This window comes from Mytilus galloprovincialis, chromosome 5 (assembly GCF_965363235.1).
Source record: "Mytilus galloprovincialis chromosome 5, xbMytGall1.hap1.1, whole genome shotgun sequence".
Classification (NCBI taxonomy): domain Eukaryota; kingdom Metazoa; phylum Mollusca; class Bivalvia; order Mytilida; family Mytilidae; genus Mytilus; species Mytilus galloprovincialis.
In genome coordinates, this window is record NC_134842.1 from 51,063,418 (window position 1) to 51,082,202 (window position 18,785).

Consider the following 18,785-nt stretch of genomic DNA (forward strand, 5'->3'; position numbering starts at 1 on the left):
ATGGAATCAAATAGCATGTTCCTTACACGAGTTGACGAACATTCGGAAATGTAGTGTTTCTTTATTTGCGAGAGAGCTTGTTTTCATATCTTTTTGTCTAACTTAACTCCAATAGGTTAAGATACAATTTGCTATAAAACTTCAAATATATGAAGCTTTATATATTGATGGGTAATGAACTCGAATGCGATATATATCTAAGAAAATTTAAACAGGTGTAATTATGGCGTCGGTGGTGTAACGGTTAGCATGGTTGCCTTCCAAGCAGTCGATCCGGGTTCGACTCCCGGCCGACGCATGAATTTTTTATATTGAATGAAATTTATTGCCTGTAGACGTCATTTGAAAAAAAAAAAATATTCTGACCATTCCGATTCATGTTGTCTCAGTGCTTCCACAACTTTTTAATAGAAGCACCCCAGTGATTTCAAATTTCGGACTACTCGGCATACCGGCATTAATTTCATCTCTTCACCAATCCAAGTTGATACAACTAAACCATTTGGACCAGTAGTGCTGAACAACTTTTGACACTAACTGTAGTAATCTTGAAACAAGTAAAACAGACAGCAAACTGTTTGAACGTTGATGCCATTTAAAATTGGCCATTCTTCAAGACAGCAAAAATAGATGTTTCCGCTGAGGATTGAACTCAGGACCTTCCGCGTGTTAAGCGGATGTGATAACCACTACACCACGGAAACCTTGGGGTTCTAAGCGTGAATTTAAGCTTAAAACCATGACGGAAATCAACGGCACAGCATTGCAGCTCAGGCATATCAACAGTTGACCTAATTGATGGTTAACTTAACTTCTGCCGGCAGACAATCGCTATTTTAACATATGTCGTCTTTCTTTTGTATTCGAAATCTCAAATTGATCCAACACGTAGTGTATACTTTAATTTTTAGTTATTCCTGTCACATAGAAACCGTTCTTAATTTTCAATCGATAGCTACAATTTGTCAATAAAAATAACATATTCTAGAGATTGGAATACTTGTTCACTGTCTTGGTACAATGTGGTATGTGATATGAAATTATTTATAATCTATTTAATTTCACTAAGCAGTGTCAGGCTCGTTGGTCTAGTGGTATGATTCTCGCTTCGGGTGCGAGAGGTCCCGGGTTCGACTCCCGGACGAGCCCTAATTTTTGGCATTGCAAAAGGATCCGCTCATTTAACATCAAATCGCGAAACTGAGGTACCAATGATGTAAGGCCACAATTTAGAGAATCACGGAAGCACAAATATACAAGCAGCGTAATATCGTTACCCATCTGGTCTTCCCGTCCTCATCAATGTCAGCCTGCAAAATGGGCTATAGACATTACTCGTGATACAACTTAAAAGGGAGTCTCCAACCATGTACAGTATATTCATTCAACTGGTCAATTTCCTACCATAGAGGTGTCATGGATACTAGAATATAAATGGTCTTGATCATGTTAATCTTTTGGGCCTCGGTGGATTTTGCTTCGCTTCTTTCGTAAAATAGTAGTAACGTACTTCAGCCGTATCTATCCTGCTTTAATTATGACACGTTGTCGTTACCGTGGTGATTGCGTCTCATTCTTCGTCCAGGGATTCCTGACTGCGGATCGATGTTAACATTCCGGTCTCCGGTAAGTCAGATTTGTGTTTCCTCCCAGACAGACTACACCCATTGCATAATGACCCCCACGGTTCTAGAAAGGATATCATTTGATAGAAGTAATAAGACTGGCACTAACACCATGTTGTGGTATACAATTTCGACGCTAAAGATTGGTAATATCTCTCTCTCTCTCTCTCTCTCTCTCTCTCTCTCTCTCTCTCTCTCTTATCCATCTGTTGCTGGATTTTGTCCTATTCTTTTTGAGATTCTAAATTTCACCCTTTCAATCCGCTATCCAAAAGTTGTATTTGCGTCATCGTTATCGCCCTCTTATGAACTGTATTTTTTCTTTAATGTTATCATGAATTTCATACATTTTCTTATAAGTTTATATTTCGCCTCGGGCAATTATACTGTTCGTGTCGTCATCATGTAAACATATGTTCACCGGTCTTTGTTTCGTATACAGTGTATAACCTAAACATTCGGGAAAGCAAATTCCCTGTTGTTTTTCCGTCTATCTTGTTCCGTTCAGCAGACTTTATCTCCAATTCTTCCTCCCAGAAAACATTTTCTTCAAATAGTGGTTTAGAGAATGTAACATATGTTCGAAGATTAATTACGCCCCTCAGTAATTGATTCGTATTTCCACTACAAATTAGCATAACCTACAACAAGTGTACGATACTGTTAAATTAATTGCACAATGATGAGACAAAGAATTAAACTTTCAGGACCTCTTAAAGTTTCAACTTTGGATAATTTCTATACCGTATCAATTACGGAATAATTGGCATCAGCTATCATGTACTATGTAGCAGTGTAGAAGTAAATATTTTGTTAGCATGGGGAAATTTTAAAGAAATAGACATCATAAGATATATATCAATATCATTAAAGTTGTGATATTTTTTTTTTTTAATCTAGCCTGCATATATGCATTGCCACGTAATTCAATAAACTGGCTGTATACGTCTGTGCTATAAGAAAGAATTTCGTTCACATCAGTAACATGGCGTCGGTGGTGTAACGGTTAGCATGGTTGCCTTCCAAGCAGTCGATCCGGGTTCGACTCCCGGCCGACGCACGTAATTTTTGTTTGGATTTGATGGAATCAAATAGCATGTTCCTTACACGAGTTGACGAACATTCGGAAATGTAGTGTTTCTTTATTTGCGAGAGAGCTTGTTTTCATATCTTTTTGTCTAACTTAACTCCAATAGGTTAAGATACAATTTGCTATAAAACTTCAAATATATGAAGCTTTATATATTGATGGGTAATGAACTCGAATGCGATATATATCTAAGAAAATTTAAACAGGTGTAATTATGGCGTCGGTGGTGTAACGGTTAGCATGGTTGCCTTCCAAGCAGTCGATCCGGGTTCGACTCCCGGCCGACGCATGAATTTTTTATATTGAATGAAATTTATTGCCTGTAGACGTCATTTGAAAAAAAAAAATATTCTGACCATTCCGATTCATGTTGTCTCAGTGCTTCCACAACTTTTTAATAGAAGCACCCCAGTGATTTCAAATTTCGGACTACTCGGCATACCGGCATTAATTTCATCTCTTTACCAATCCAAGTTGATACAACTAAACCATTTGGACCAGTAGTGCTGAACAACTTTTGACACTAACTGTAGTAATCTTGAAACAAGTAAAACAGACAGCAAACTGTTTGAACGTTGATGCCATTTAAAATTGGCCATTCTTCAAGACAGCAAAAATAGATGTTTCCGCTGAGGATTGAACTCAGGACCTTCCGCGTGTTAAGCGGATGTGATAACCACTACACCACGGAAACCTTGGGGATCTAAGCGTGAATTTAAGCTTAAAACCATGACGGAAATCAACGGCACAGCATTGCAGCTCAGGCATATCAACAGTTGACCTAATTGATGGTTAACTTAACTTCTGCCGGCAGACAATCGCTATTTTAACATATGTCGTCTTTCTTTTGTATTCGAAATCTCAAATTGATCCAACACGTAGTGTATACTTTAATTTTTAGTTATTCCTGTCACATAGAAACCGTTCTTAATTTTCAATCGATAGCTACAATTTGTCAATAAAAATAACATATTCTAGAGATTGGAATACTTGTTCACTGTCTTGGTACAATGTGGTATGTGATATGAAATTATTTATAATCTATTTAATTTCACTAAGCAGTGTCAGGCTCGTTGGTCTAGTGGTATGATTCTCGCTTCGGGTGCGAGAGGTCCCGGGTTCGACTCCCGGACGAGCCCTAATTTTTGGCATTGCAAAAGGATCCGCTCATTTAACATCAAATCGCGAAACTGAGGTACCAATGATGTAAGGCCACAATTTAGAGAATCACGGAAGCACAAATATACAAGCAGCGTAATATCGTTACCCATCTGGTCTTCCCGTCCTCATCAATGTCAGCCTGCAAAATGGGCTATAGACATTACTCGTGATACAACTTAAAAGGGAGTCTCCAACCATGTACAGTATATTCATTCAACTGGTCAATTTCCTACCATAGAGGTGTCATGGATACTAGAATATAAATGGTCTTGATCATGTTAATCTTTTGGGCCTCGGTGGATTTTGCTTCGCTTCTTTCGTAAAATAGTAGTAACGTACTTCAGCCGTATCTATCCTGCTTTAATTATGACACGTTGTCGTTACCGTGGTGATTGCGTCTCATTCTTCGTCCAGGGATTCCTGACTGCGGATCGATGTTAACATTCCGGTCTCCGGTAAGTCAGATTTGTGTTTCCTCCCAGACAGACTACACCCATTGCATAATGACCCCCACGGTTCTAGAAAGGATATCATTTGATAGAAGTAATAAGACTGGCACTAACACCATGTTGTGGTATACAATTTCGACGCTAAAGATTGGTAATATCTCTCTCTCTCTCTCTCTCTCTCTCTCTCTCTCTCTCTCTCTCTCTCTCTCTCTCTCTCTCTCTCTCTCTCTCTCTCTCTCTTATCCATCTGTTGCTGGATTTTGTCCTATTCTTTTTGAGATTCTAAATTTCACCCTTTCAATCCGCTATCCAAAAGTTGTATTTGCGTCATCGTTATCGCCCTCTTATGAACTGTATTTTTTCTTTAATGTTATCATGAATTTCATACATTTTCTTATAAGTTTATATTTCGCCTCGGGCAATTATACTGTTCGTGTCGTCATCATGTAAACATATGTTCACCGGTCTTTGTTTCGTATACAGTGTATAACCTAAACATTCGGGAAAGCAAATTCCCTGTTGTTTTTCCGTCTATCTTGTTCCGTTCAGCAGACTTTATCTCCAATTCTTCCTCCCAGAAAACATTTTCTTCAAATAGTGGTTTAGAGAATGTAACATATGTTCGAAGATTAATTACGCCCCTCAGTAATTGATTCGTATTTCCACTACAAATTAGCATAACCTACAACAAGTGTACGATACTGTTAAATTAATTGCACAATGATGAGACAAAGAATTAAACTTTCAGGACCTCTTAAAGTTTCAACTTTGGATAATTTCTATACCGTATCAATTACGGAATAATTGGCATCAGCTATCATGTACTATGTAGCAGTGTAGAAGTAAATATTTTGTTAGCATGGGGAAATTTTAAAGAAATAGACATCATAAGATATATATCAATATCATTAAAGTTGTGATATTTTTTTTTTTTAATCTAGCCTGCATATATGCATTGCCACGTAATTCAATAAACTGGCTGTATACGTCTGTGCTATAAGAAAGAATTTCGTTCACATCAGTAACATGGCGTCGGTGGTGTAACGGTTAGCATGGTTGCCTTCCAAGCAGTCGATCCGGGTTCGACTCCCGGCCGACGCACGTAATTTTTGTTTGGATTTGATGGAATCAAATAGCATGTTCCTTACACGAGTTGACGAACATTCGGAAATGTAGTGTTTCTTTATTTGCGAGAGAGCTTGTTTTCATATCTTTTTGTCTAACTTAACTCCAATAGGTTAAGATACAATTTGCTATAAAACTTCAAATATATGAAGCTTTATATATTGATGGGTAATGAACTCGAATGCGATATATATCTAAGAAAATTTAAACAGGTGTAATTATGGCGTCGGTGGTGTAACGGTTAGCATGGTTGCCTTCCAAGCAGTCGATCCGGGTTCGACTCCCGGCCGACGCATGAATTTTTTATATTGAATGAAATTTATTGCCTGTAGACGTCATTTGAAAAAAAAAAAATATTCTGACCATTCCGATTCATGTTGTCTCAGTGCTTCCACAACTTTTTAATAGAAGCACCCCAGTGATTTCAAATTTCGGACTACTCGGCATACCGGCATTAATTTCATCTCTTTACCAATCCAAGTTGATACAACTAAACCATTTGGACCAGTAGTGCTGAACAACTTTTGACACTAACTGTAGTAATCTTGAAACAAGTAAAACAGACAGCAAACTGTTTGAACGTTGATGCCATTTAAAATTGGCCATTCTTCAAGACAGCAAAAATAGATGTTTCCGCTGAGGATTGAACTCAGGACCTTCCGCGTGTTAAGCGGATGTGATAACCACTACACCACGGAAACCTTGGGGATCTAAGCGTGAATTTAAGCTTAAAACCATGACGGAAATCAACGGCACAGCATTGCAGCTCAGGCATATCAACAGTTGACCTAATTGATGGTTAACTTAACTTCTGCCGGCAGACAATCGCTATTTTAACATATGTCGTCTTTCTTTTGTATTCGAAATCTCAAATTGATCCAACACGTAGTGTATACTTTAATTTTTAGTTATTCCTGTCACATAGAAACCGTTCTTAATTTTCAATCGATAGCTACAATTTGTCAATAAAAATAACATATTCTAGAGATTGGAATACTTGTTCACTGTCTTGGTACAATGTGGTATGTGATATGAAATTATTTATAATCTATTTAATTTCACTAAGCAGTGTCAGGCTCGTTGGTCTAGTGGTATGATTCTCGCTTCGGGTGCGAGAGGTCCCGGGTTCGACTCCCGGACGAGCCCTAATTTTTGGCATTGCAAAAGGATCCGCTCATTTAACATCAAATCGCGAAACTGAGGTACCAATGATGTAAGGCCACAATTTAGAGAATCACGGAAGCACAAATATACAAGCAGCGTAATATCGTTACCCATCTGGTCTTCCCGTCCTCATCAATGTCAGCCTGCAAAATGGGCTATAGACATTACTCGTGATACAACTTAAAAGGGAGTCTCCAACCATGTACAGTATATTCATTCAACTGGTCAATTTCCTACCATAGAGGTGTCATGGATACTAGAATATAAATGGTCTTGATCATGTTAATCTTTTGGGCCTCGGTGGATTTTGCTTCGCTTCTTTCGTAAAATAGTAGTAACGTACTTCAGCCGTATCTATCCTGCTTTAATTATGACACGTTGTCGTTACCGTGGTGATTGCGTCTCATTCTTCGTCCAGGGATTCCTGACTGCGGATCGATGTTAACATTCCGGTCTCCGGTAAGTCAGATTTGTGTTTCCTCCCAGACAGACTACACCCATTGCATAATGACCCCCACGGTTCTAGAAAGGATATCATTTGATAGAAGTAATAAGACTGGCACTAACACCATGTTGTGGTATACAATTTCGACGCTAAAGATTGGTAATATCTCTCTCTCTCTCTCTCTCTCTCTCTCTCTCTCTCTCTCTCTCTCTCTCTCTCTCTCTCTCTCTTATCCATCTGTTGCTGGATTTTGTCCTATTCTTTTTGAGATTCTAAATTTCACCCTTTCAATCCGCTATCCAAAAGTTGTATTTGCGTCATCGTTATCGCCCTCTTATGAACTGTATTTTTTCTTTAATGTTATCATGAATTTCATACATTTTCTTATAAGTTTATATTTCGCCTCGGGCAATTATACTGTTCGTGTCGTCATCATGTAAACATATGTTCACCGGTCTTTGTTTCGTATACAGTGTATAACCTAAACATTCGGGAAAGCAAATTCCCTGTTGTTTTTCCGTCTATCTTGTTCCGTTCAGCAGACTTTATCTCCAATTCTTCCTCCCAGAAAACATTTTCTTCAAATAGTGGTTTAGAGAATGTAACATATGTTCGAAGATTAATTACGCCCCTCAGTAATTGATTCGTATTTCCACTACAAATTAGCATAACCTACAACAAGTGTACGATACTGTTAAATTAATTGCACAATGATGAGACAAAGAATTAAACTTTCAGGACCTCTTAAAGTTTCAACTTTGGATAATTTCTATACCGTATCAATTACGGAATAATTGGCATCAGCTATCATGTACTATGTAGCAGTGTAGAAGTAAATATTTTGTTAGCATGGGGAAATTTTAAAGAAATAGACATCATAAGATATATATCAATATCATTAAAGTTGTGATATTTTTTTTTTTTAATCTAGCCTGCATATATGCATTGCCACGTAATTCAATAAACTGGCTGTATACGTCTGTGCTATAAGAAAGAATTTCGTTCACATCAGTAACATGGCGTCGGTGGTGTAACGGTTAGCATGGTTGCCTTCCAAGCAGTCGATCCGGGTTCGACTCCCGGCCGACGCACGTAATTTTTGTTTGGATTTGATGGAATCAAATAGCATGTTCCTTACACGAGTTGACGAACATTCGGAAATGTAGTGTTTCTTTATTTGCGAGAGAGCTTGTTTTCATATCTTTTTGTCTAACTTAACTCCAATAGGTTAAGATACAATTTGCTATAAAACTTCAAATATATGAAGCTTTATATATTGATGGGTAATGAACTCGAATGCGATATATATCTAAGAAAATTTAAACAGGTGTAATTATGGCGTCGGTGGTGTAACGGTTAGCATGGTTGCCTTCCAAGCAGTCGATCCGGGTTCGACTCCCGGCCGACGCATGAATTTTTTATATTGAATGAAATTTATTGCCTGTAGACGTCATTTGAAAAAAAAAAATATTCTGACCATTCCGATTCATGTTGTCTCAGTGCTTCCACAACTTTTTAATAGAAGCACCCCAGTGATTTCAAATTTCGGACTACTCGGCATACCGGCATTAATTTCATCTCTTTACCAATCCAAGTTGATACAACTAAACCATTTGGACCAGTAGTGCTGAACAACTTTTGACACTAACTGTAGTAATCTTGAAACAAGTAAAACAGACAGCAAACTGTTTGAACGTTGATGCCATTTAAAATTGGCCATTCTTCAAGACAGCAAAAATAGATGTTTCCGCTGAGGATTGAACTCAGGACCTTCCGCGTGTTAAGCGGATGTGATAACCACTACACCACGGAAACCTTGGGGTTCTAAGCGTGAATTTAAGCTTAAAACCATGACGGAAATCAACGGCACAGCATTGCAGCTCAGGCATATCAACAGTTGACCTAATTGATGGTTAACTTAACTTCTGCCGGCAGACAATCGCTATTTTAACATATGTCGTCTTTCTTTTGTATTCGAAATCTCAAATTGATCCAACACGTAGTGTATACTTTAATTTTTAGTTATTCCTGTCACATAGAAACCGTTCTTAATTTTCAATCGATAGCTACAATTTGTCAATAAAAATAACATATTCTAGAGATTGGAATACTTGTTCACTGTCTTGGTACAATGTGGTATGTGATATGAAATTATTTATAATCTATTTAATTTCACTAAGCAGTGTCAGGCTCGTTGGTCTAGTGGTATGATTCTCGCTTCGGGTGCGAGAGGTCCCGGGTTCGACTCCCGGACGAGCCCTAATTTTTGGCATTGCAAAAGGATCCGCTCATTTAACATCAAATCGCGAAACTGAGGTACCAATGATGTAAGGCCACAATTTAGAGAATCACGGAAGCACAAATATACAAGCAGCGTAATATCGTTACCCATCTGGTCTTCCCGTCCTCATCAATGTCAGCCTGCAAAATGGGCTATAGACATTACTCGTGATACAACTTAAAAGGGAGTCTCCAACCATGTACAGTATATTCATTCAACTGGTCAATTTCCTACCATAGAGGTGTCATGGATACTAGAATATAAATGGTCTTGATCATGTTAATCTTTTGGGCCTCGGTGGATTTTGCTTCGCTTCTTTCGTAAAATAGTAGTAACGTACTTCAGCCGTATCTATCCTGCTTTAATTATGACACGTTGTCGTTACCGTGGTGATTGCGTCTCATTCTTCGTCCAGGGATTCCTGACTGCGGATCGATGTTAACATTCCGGTCTCCGGTAAGTCAGATTTGTGTTTCCTCCCAGACAGACTACACCCATTGCATAATGACCCCCACGGTTCTAGAAAGGATATCATTTGATAGAAGTAATAAGACTGGCACTAACACCATGTTGTGGTATACAATTTCGACGCTAAAGATTGGTAATATCTCTCTCTCTCTCTCTCTCTCTCTCTCTCTCTCTCTCTCTCTCTCTCTCTCTCTCTCTCTCTCTCTCTCTCTCTCTCTCTCTCTTATCCATCTGTTGCTGGATTTTGTCCTATTCTTTTTGAGATTCTAAATTTCACCCTTTCAATCCGCTATCCAAAAGTTGTATTTGCGTCATCGTTATCGCCCTCTTATGAACTGTATTTTTTCTTTAATGTTATCATGAATTTCATACATTTTCTTATAAGTTTATATTTCGCCTCGGGCAATTATACTGTTCGTGTCGTCATCATGTAAACATATGTTCACCGGTCTTTGTTTCGTATACAGTGTATAACCTAAACATTCGGGAAAGCAAATTCCCTGTTGTTTTTCCGTCTATCTTGTTCCGTTCAGCAGACTTTATCTCCAATTCTTCCTCCCAGAAAACATTTTCTTCAAATAGTGGTTTAGAGAATGTAACATATGTTCGAAGATTAATTACGCCCCTCAGTAATTGATTCGTATTTCCACTACAAATTAGCATAACCTACAACAAGTGTACGATACTGTTAAATTAATTGCACAATGATGAGACAAAGAATTAAACTTTCAGGACCTCTTAAAGTTTCAACTTTGGATAATTTCTATACCGTATCAATTACGGAATAATTGGCATCAGCTATCATGTACTATGTAGCAGTGTAGAAGTAAATATTTTGTTAGCATGGGGAAATTTTAAAGAAATAGACATCATAAGATATATATCAATATCATTAAAGTTGTGATATTTTTTTTTTTTTAATCTAGCCTGCATATATGCATTGCCACGTAATTCAATAAACTGGCTGTATACGTCTGTGCCAAAAGAAAGAATTTCGTTCACATCAGTAACATGGCGTCGGTGGTGTAACGGTTAGCATGGTTGCCTTCCAAGCAGTCGATCCGGGTTCGACTCCCGGCCGACGCACGTAATTTTTGTTTGGATTTGATGGAATCAAATAGCATGTTCCTTACACGAGTTGACGAACATTCGGAAATGTAGTGTTTCTTTATTTGCGAGAGAGCTTGTTTTCATATCTTTTTGTCTAACTTAACTCCAATAGGTTAAGATACAATTTGCTATAAAACTTCAAATATATGAAGCTTTATATATTGATGGGTAATGAACTCGAATGCGATATATATCTAAGAAAATTTAAACAGGTGTAATTATGGCGTCGGTGGTGTAACGGTTAGCATGGTTGCCTTCCAAGCAGTCGATCCGGGTTCGACTCCCGGCCGACGCATGAATTTTTTATATTGAATGAAATTTATTGCCTGTAGACGTCATTTGAAAAAAAAAAAATATTCTGACCATTCCGATTCATGTTGTCTCAGTGCTTCCACAACTTTTTAATAGAAGCACCCCAGTGATTTCAAATTTCGGACTACTCGGCATACCGGCATTAATTTCATCTCTTTACCAATCCAAGTTGATACAACTAAACCATTTGGACCAGTAGTGCTGAACAACTTTTGACACTAACTGTAGTAATCTTGAAACAAGTAAGACAGACAGCAAACTGTTTGAACGTTGATGCCATTTAAAATTGGCCATTCTTCAAGACAGCAAAAATAGATGTTTCCGCTGAGGATTGAACTCAGGACCTTCCGCGTGTTAAGCGGATGTGATAACCACTACACCACGGAAACCTTGGGGATCTAAGCGTGAATTTAAGCTTAAAACCATGACGGAAATCAACGGCACAGCATTGCAGCTCAGGCATATCAACAGTTGACCTAATTGATGGTTAACTTAACTTCTGCCGGCAGACAATCGCTATTTTAACATATGTCGTCTTTCTTTTGTATTCGAAATCTCAAATTGATCCAACACGTAGTGTATACTTTAATTTTTAGTTATTCCTGTCACATAGAAACCGTTCTTAATTTTCAATCGATAGCTACAATTTGTCAATAAAAATAACATATTCTAGAGATTGGAATACTTGTTCACTGTCTTGGTACAATGTGGTATGTGATATGAAATTATTTATAATCTATTTAATTTCACTAAGCAGTGTCAGGCTCGTTGGTCTAGTGGTATGATTCTCGCTTCGGGTGCGAGAGGTCCCGGGTTCGACTCCCGGACGAGCCCTAATTTTTGGCATTGCAAAAGGATCCGCTCATTTAACATCAAATCGCGAAACTGAGGTACCAATGATGTAAGGCCACAATTTAGAGAATCACGGAAGCACAAATATACAAGCAGCGTAATATCGTTACCCATCTGGTCTTCCCGTCCTCATCAATGTCAGCCTGCAAAATGGGCTATAGACATTACTCGTGATACAACTTAAAAGGGAGTCTCCAACCATGTACAGTATATTCATTCAACTGGTCAATTTCCTACCATAGAGGTGTCATGGATACTAGAATATAAATGGTCTTGATCATGTTAATCTTTTGGGCCTCGGTGGATTTTGCTTCGCTTCTTTCGTAAAATAGTAGTAACGTACTTCAGCCGTATCTATCCTGCTTTAATTATGACACGTTGTCGTTACCGTGGTGATTGCGTCTCATTCTTCGTCCAGGGATTCCTGACTGCGGATCGATGTTAACATTCCGGTCTCCGGTAAGTCAGATTTGTGTTTCCTCCCAGACAGACTACACCCATTGCATAATGACCCCAACGGTTCTAGAAAGGATATCATTTGATAGAAGTAATAAGACTGGCACTAACACCATTGTTTTGGACGTATCGATAATAAAGGCGAGTAAACACAAAAACGTCTTCAATGTTTCGTATGCTTTACTAGAGTCTATAATATACAAGAGAGACGTCGGCAAGTGACGACGTTGCGGGCTTATTGTTACGTAAAATGGCGGTAAAACGTTAAGCAAATAAAAGAGTATAAAATAGCGTAATTTCCGCGAGTTAGGTAATCAGCTGGATTGTCATCTGTTGGACAATAATTCCATTCAGCATTCTCTGTTAATTTTCTTATTTCTTTAAGTCGATTTGCTACGAACGGTTTTAAGATTTTTGACGATTTAATCCAACTCAAAACAATTTGACTATCGCTCCACATATACACATGTTCTGTTGTTATGACTTTAAGAAGATGCGTTGCTAATCTGGCGCCGATAAGCGCGCCCATAAGTTCTAAACGTGGTAATGAAATCGGTTTTACGGGTACTACTCTATTTTTAGCCATGACGATGACCGATGAATTTGCTGTAACTAAGTAAGCACAAGCTCCGTATGCTAACTGACTGGCGTCTGTGAAAATATGTAGCGACGTTTTCTCGTTAATAACTCCTTCCGTTAACATTCGTGGAAATACTATTTTGGTAGCCTCCTCGATATCTAAAGCTATTACCTGCCATTTACTTCTCAGTTCGTCGGACAAACATTCATCCCAATCCAACTTTGCCTTCCATAAAGTCTGCATAAACAGCTTAGCTTTCACCGTAATTGGCGTGATTAATCCAAGGGGGTCGAAAATTCTAGAAGATGTGCGCAAAACCTCACGTTTTGTTATCATTTTGTTCTTTTCCATAAATTCAATCTGTTGAAATTTCAAATCGTCGGATTCCCTATCCCATCTCATGCCTAAAATTTTGACTATGTCGTCATTGTCGCCGATCTTGTCTTGTCCTGCGACGTTCTGTAATTCCGTACTATTAGAATTCCAAAACCGTAAGTTGAATCCTGCCTCTGACAATAATTTTCTTGACTCCGTGTAGAATTTTAAAAGGGATTGTTTATCTGTAAAACTGGTTAGAACGTTATCCACGTATAAATTTCTCTGTAATTCTGTTGATGTAGTTGACGGATTGTCTCTAAAATGTTTCATTAGCGTGGCGCTTAACATGAATGGCGAACAGGTGGCGCCGAAAAGTACAACCTTAAACCGGTAAGTAATCAAACGGCTTTCTGTGTCCATGGGATTCTCTAACCAATAAAATCTTGTGACATCTCTGTCATCAACATCTAATTCAATATGCAAAAATGCTTTTTCAATGTCTGCTGTAACTGCATATTTGTACATTCTAAAGCGTACTAATATCTCCGTCAAATCAGTCATAATTGGTGGATATGTTGCTAGGCAATCGTTAAGACAAGGACTACTGGCATTCGCTCTACAGCTACAGTTATATACTATGCGTATCGGGGTGGTGACTGAATCCTTTTTTACGGGATGATGCGGAATGTAATGAACCTTGTTTGTGCATGTACTTTCATCACATACCTTTTCAATGAATCCTCTTTGTTCTTGGTCTGTAATTATCTCACCATACTTTCGGAACATCTCGGGATCCTTCTTTAGGCGACGAATAACGCTTTCCGTTCTGCGTTTTGCGATGTCTTCATTTGTCGGTAGTTCTGGCGCATTCTCTCTCCATGGTAATTTCGTAATATACTTATCATTTTTCTTCGTAATAGAGGTTTGTAAGTAATTTTCAGTTGATTCAGCTAGGTCTGGATCATTTTGTTCTTTAGCGTCAATTCCCAACGATTCAAGCTGCCAAAATTTTTCAAGATCGCACTCTTCTTGTTTGTGACATACTAGTATATTCATCATTGAGAAAGATGCATTACTGGTTCTTGTAGGGACAGGACCAGAAAGTAAATATCCAATTTTCGAGCTAACGGCAGTTGGACCGTTTCCACGCACTATTTTGTCTTGAACTATGTCCCAGTAGAAATCACCTCCAATTAATAAGGATATTTCAAATTGCTCTCCTTCCATGACTGGGTGTGCTAATTGTAGACCACGTAAATATGAAAACTTCTGCGTTATTCCTATGTTGTGAGTTTGAAGTGGTGAAGCAATGGTTGGTACAATTAAAACTTTAATAGGAATTAATTCTCCTTCGGTAGACTTAAGATTAATTGTTGTTTTGTCAAGATTTCTCACCTTTTTCGTAGTACTTCCAAATGTAGCTATACTTAATGTTTCAGACCCTTCTTTTTTAATGTCCAATTTAGCTGCTAGTTCTTCGGTTATAAACGAGCGCTGAGCTCCCTCGTCAAAGAGTATTCTTGCATCTATACATGTATTTTTGTGAACGACTGGACTGAATGCGGTTTTCAGTAAAACAGTGGACCTTTCTTCGCTAGCGGTATACAACATAGAAGTTTCTGTGTCTACTTTATTTTGCGATTGTTCAGTTTCAATATGATGTTTATTTGAGTACGAGTTCTGTTTACATAATGAAGAGTGATGCTTCCGGTGGCAACACTTACACGTATTCTTGGATTTGCAATCGGCTATTTTATGCTTACCTAAACAATTAAAGCATAACCTCTTTTCTTTTATAATGGCTACTCTTTTATCGTGATCTATGACATCTTTACATTCGTTAGGCCAGTGGTTTCCGTCACAATATTTGCATTGTTTCTTCCGATTCGAGTTGAATGATTTGTCTGTTGTGTTTATCGGACGGGTTTTATCTGTAGTTACTCGTTTAACGCCTGTTATGAAATTTGCGCTAGGTGTTGTGGTTGAATACGTCTGTGTATAATCTCCGTATCCGGACTCTTGAATAGAAATCTCTTTACCTATCGCGTTTCGAAGCGATTGAATATTCCAACTGTCGCTCCCGTTTTCTCGTGTTATATTTTTTCGTACTTCATGCGGTATCTTCCCGAGAATTACTGGTATCAATAACGATCCGTACATTTCCTGACATTGTCCGAGAGACTCTAGACCCCGTATGTAGGCTTCCGATTTGTCATGAAATGTTCTCAAACTTTCTAATGTATCATGTGGTGCGGGTATATCAAGTAGTGCTCTCATATATGCATTAATGATTTTATGTGGTTGCCCATAGCGGTTTCTCAATAATTCAATTGCTTTGTGGTAGTTTGGATTTGTCATGGTCAATCCTGAAATTACGTTTGCAGCTTCAAATTGAAGCAATGAGTTCAAGTACGAAAATTTCTGAATGTCAGTTAATGTGTGATTGTGATGAATCGTGGTCTCGTATGAATCCCAGAAATATTGCCATTGTAGAATGTCTCCATTAAAATTGGGAAGAGATAGCTTTGGTAGGCGATGGTTATTACTTGAGGTCGAACTTGACTGAGATAATTGCTGACTTGTGTGAGTAAATGGGTTTGTGTACGGAACAAACTCTGGTGCGTTTGAATCTAGTATAGAAGATGTTGCGTTTGTTACGGGCTTTAAGAACTTCTTAAATTTTCGAATTTTACCCTCTAAATCTAAATAATACTCATCTGTTTCAAGAATTTCATTTGTAATATCTTCTGATTCGACTGCATTTAATATCTGTTCATCTATTGAGGCTAACGTCTTCTTTTTCTTCTCAATTGCTTCGAGCAATGTTGATACTTCCTCCGTGTCTATTTGTGAATCTCCGATGGCTTCCTCCAGTTTTTTAAAAACTTTTGTTACTGCTGCTTTGTTCCCCGCTCTCAAGGATTTTAATCGGCTGATGTCCATTCTCTCCGTTTGAAGTCACGGCACCAATGTAGTTTATTGCGTTGCGTTGTGTATTTGATCGTAAGTTAACTAAGTCTAAGGCGATAAAGATATAACTACGTCTGCCATTATACGTTTCTATTCAATACAACATAAAGTATAACAATTACGCGACGTCACAAAGATAGCGGCCGTACCGCAAAAAGGTACGTTAATATTAGCGCAATTCTTAACATTACAGTCAAGTAAGTCATTGCTAAACCCAAATGCACACGAGTTTATTAATTACACAAATCATCAAGAAAGTCAGCCACAACCCAGTTTCATGCACGCAAATACATCAGCGTCCGTTTTTTCAAACTCCAGCATGTACCACAAACTTCCCAAATTAAATTTACCAACGTTCGGTGGGAATATGTTAGAATGGCAACCCTTTTGGGATTCGTTTAGTGCTGCCGTACACGATAACCTGTCTTTAAACGATGTGCAGAAATTTAATTACTTGAAATCTCAACTGTTCGGAGAAGCCACCCAATGCATAGCAGGTCTACAAACAACTAACACAAATTACGGACAAGCATTACATGTACTGAAACAAAGATTCGGCCAACCACATAAGATAGTACAAACATACATGCAGAGTTTAATCAGCCTTCCTAGTCCAACGTCAAATATTACAAATTTGAAAAAATTCTACGACAGTATGGAAAACTACATCCGTGGCCTTGAAAGTATAGGGGAGTCTCACGAGTCGTTCGGAAGCCTTTTAGTGCCCATAATATTAAATAAATTACCTGGGAATATACGAGAAAACATGGTACGTGCCCACGGAGGCGACCACTGGAACTTGCCGTCGTTACGGCAAGCTATTCAACATGAGATAACGATTAAGGAAGCGGGTCAGTCGGTAAACGGTGATGTTATAGAGCCAAATTACACACCCACGTCAGCATTCTTTACGGGTACAAATCGCAACTACGTAAATCAGAAAGGGAAAAGAGACATAACCAAGAAGCCGTGCATCTTTTGTCAAGGAGTTCACGCCCCATTAGCTTGTAAAACTGTTACGGAAATTGAAGCTCGAAAACGCATTGTTAAGGAGAAACAGGCATGTTTCAATTGCTTAGGAAATCACAGAGTTGCCGATTGCAAATCCGATAAAACGTGTAAAAACTGTAATAAACGACACCATACTAGCATTTGTTCAAAGAACGGAACACACTTGTATACCAAGTCTAAAGATAGCATTACATCAAAACCAGATACCGATGCCGAAGTCGCAAGCATGCATTCATCAACATCATCAGTTAGATCGCAGGTATTGTTGAAAACCGCGATAGCGCCTATCACGTATGACAAGACACATTTTAACACCGCCAATATACTATTCGACGAAGGAGCCCAGCGAAGCTTTATCACTCAAGAGATGGCCGATTTATTGAACCTGAGACCACATAGGAAAGAAGCGATAACGATATCCGGTTTCGGTGAATCCAACAAGAAGGTTAGAAATTTACAAATTGCTACTATATATATAAAAGGTCTAACGAATACGCTTATCCCTATTGAAGTTCTTATAGTACCACAGATTGCTTATCCAATACATACTTACGCAAGGAACCAGTCGAGCTTTCAGCATTTAAATGGATTGAAGTTAGCCCACCCAGCTTTACAGGACGAGGATTTTGAGATATCAGTCTTAGTTGGCGCCGATTATTATTGGGATATAGTTGGAGACAGAGTAATTAGAGGTTCCGGACCAACCGCTGTACAGTCCAAAGTTGGATACTTGCTATCAGGACCTATACAATTGAACACTAACAGTAATAATCAATCAACGTCATCGATTATGAACATTTTGATCCCACACAGACTAGAAGAATGTGAAATACATAAATTTTGGGAAATCGAATCCATAGGAACAGAAACAGACAGCGAAGTGAAAGCGAAAACGGACTTACAAGAAATGACCACTTACCAAGAGAATAACATTCATTTGAAAGACAATAGGTACATCGCCAAGTTTCCATGGAAACCAGAACATCCGGAGTTGCCTAGCAACGAGATGATCGCCAGAAAGAGAGCATACAACGTGATAAACCGACTTGCTAAAGAACCAGAGATGCTTAAGATATACGGTAACATTATCAACGACCAAGAAAATCGAGGTTTTATAGAGAAGGTTGAGACCCCGGATGAGACTACTAATCGAGTACACTATATTCCGCACCACCCAGTGAAAAAAGATTCATCGACTACACCGATACGTATAGTATATGATTGCAGTTGTCGTCAAGATTCAGAATCACCCAGCTTAAATGATTGCCTTTCTTCTACACCGCCGCAGCTTAATAAGCTAACAGATATACTTACAAGATTCCGCTACGGGAAATACGCCTTAACAACTGATATTGAGAAAGCATTCCT

The 18,785-nt window shown here is 38.4% G+C and overlaps 1 long non-coding RNA gene and 19 other non-coding genes across 20 annotated transcripts in view; 15 read left to right on the forward strand and 5 right to left on the reverse strand.

Annotated features, from left to right (window-relative positions):
* LOC143075996 (uncharacterized) overlaps window positions 1–18,785 on the forward strand; it is a 284,414-nt gene that overhangs the window by 205,275 nt on the left and 60,354 nt on the right. The window lies entirely within an intron of this gene.
* Window positions 227–298, forward strand: Trnag-ucc (transfer RNA glycine (anticodon UCC)). The gene has a single exon. It is a non-coding gene; the product is annotated as a tRNA-Gly (tRNA).
* On the reverse strand, window positions 632–704 carry Trnav-aac (transfer RNA valine (anticodon AAC)). The gene has a single exon. It is a non-coding gene; the product is annotated as a tRNA-Val (tRNA).
* Trnap-cgg (transfer RNA proline (anticodon CGG)) lies at window positions 1,078–1,149 on the forward strand. The gene has a single exon. It is a non-coding gene; the product is annotated as a tRNA-Pro (tRNA).
* On the forward strand, window positions 2,614–2,685 carry Trnag-ucc (transfer RNA glycine (anticodon UCC)). The gene has a single exon. It is a non-coding gene; the product is annotated as a tRNA-Gly (tRNA).
* Trnag-ucc (transfer RNA glycine (anticodon UCC)) lies at window positions 2,933–3,004 on the forward strand. Its single transcript has one exon. It is a non-coding gene; the product is annotated as a tRNA-Gly (tRNA).
* On the reverse strand, window positions 3,337–3,409 carry Trnav-aac (transfer RNA valine (anticodon AAC)). The gene has a single exon. It is a non-coding gene; the product is annotated as a tRNA-Val (tRNA).
* On the forward strand, window positions 3,783–3,854 carry Trnap-cgg (transfer RNA proline (anticodon CGG)). The gene has a single exon. It is a non-coding gene; the product is annotated as a tRNA-Pro (tRNA).
* Window positions 5,355–5,426, forward strand: Trnag-ucc (transfer RNA glycine (anticodon UCC)). Its single transcript has one exon. It is a non-coding gene; the product is annotated as a tRNA-Gly (tRNA).
* Window positions 5,674–5,745, forward strand: Trnag-ucc (transfer RNA glycine (anticodon UCC)). Its single transcript has one exon. It is a non-coding gene; the product is annotated as a tRNA-Gly (tRNA).
* Trnav-aac (transfer RNA valine (anticodon AAC)) lies at window positions 6,079–6,151 on the reverse strand. Its single transcript has one exon. It is a non-coding gene; the product is annotated as a tRNA-Val (tRNA).
* On the forward strand, window positions 6,525–6,596 carry Trnap-cgg (transfer RNA proline (anticodon CGG)). Its single transcript has one exon. It is a non-coding gene; the product is annotated as a tRNA-Pro (tRNA).
* On the forward strand, window positions 8,079–8,150 carry Trnag-ucc (transfer RNA glycine (anticodon UCC)). The gene has a single exon. It is a non-coding gene; the product is annotated as a tRNA-Gly (tRNA).
* Trnag-ucc (transfer RNA glycine (anticodon UCC)) lies at window positions 8,398–8,469 on the forward strand. The gene has a single exon. It is a non-coding gene; the product is annotated as a tRNA-Gly (tRNA).
* Trnav-aac (transfer RNA valine (anticodon AAC)) lies at window positions 8,802–8,874 on the reverse strand. Its single transcript has one exon. It is a non-coding gene; the product is annotated as a tRNA-Val (tRNA).
* On the forward strand, window positions 9,248–9,319 carry Trnap-cgg (transfer RNA proline (anticodon CGG)). Its single transcript has one exon. It is a non-coding gene; the product is annotated as a tRNA-Pro (tRNA).
* Trnag-ucc (transfer RNA glycine (anticodon UCC)) lies at window positions 10,823–10,894 on the forward strand. The gene has a single exon. It is a non-coding gene; the product is annotated as a tRNA-Gly (tRNA).
* Window positions 11,142–11,213, forward strand: Trnag-ucc (transfer RNA glycine (anticodon UCC)). Its single transcript has one exon. It is a non-coding gene; the product is annotated as a tRNA-Gly (tRNA).
* On the reverse strand, window positions 11,547–11,619 carry Trnav-aac (transfer RNA valine (anticodon AAC)). The gene has a single exon. It is a non-coding gene; the product is annotated as a tRNA-Val (tRNA).
* Window positions 11,993–12,064, forward strand: Trnap-cgg (transfer RNA proline (anticodon CGG)). The gene has a single exon. It is a non-coding gene; the product is annotated as a tRNA-Pro (tRNA).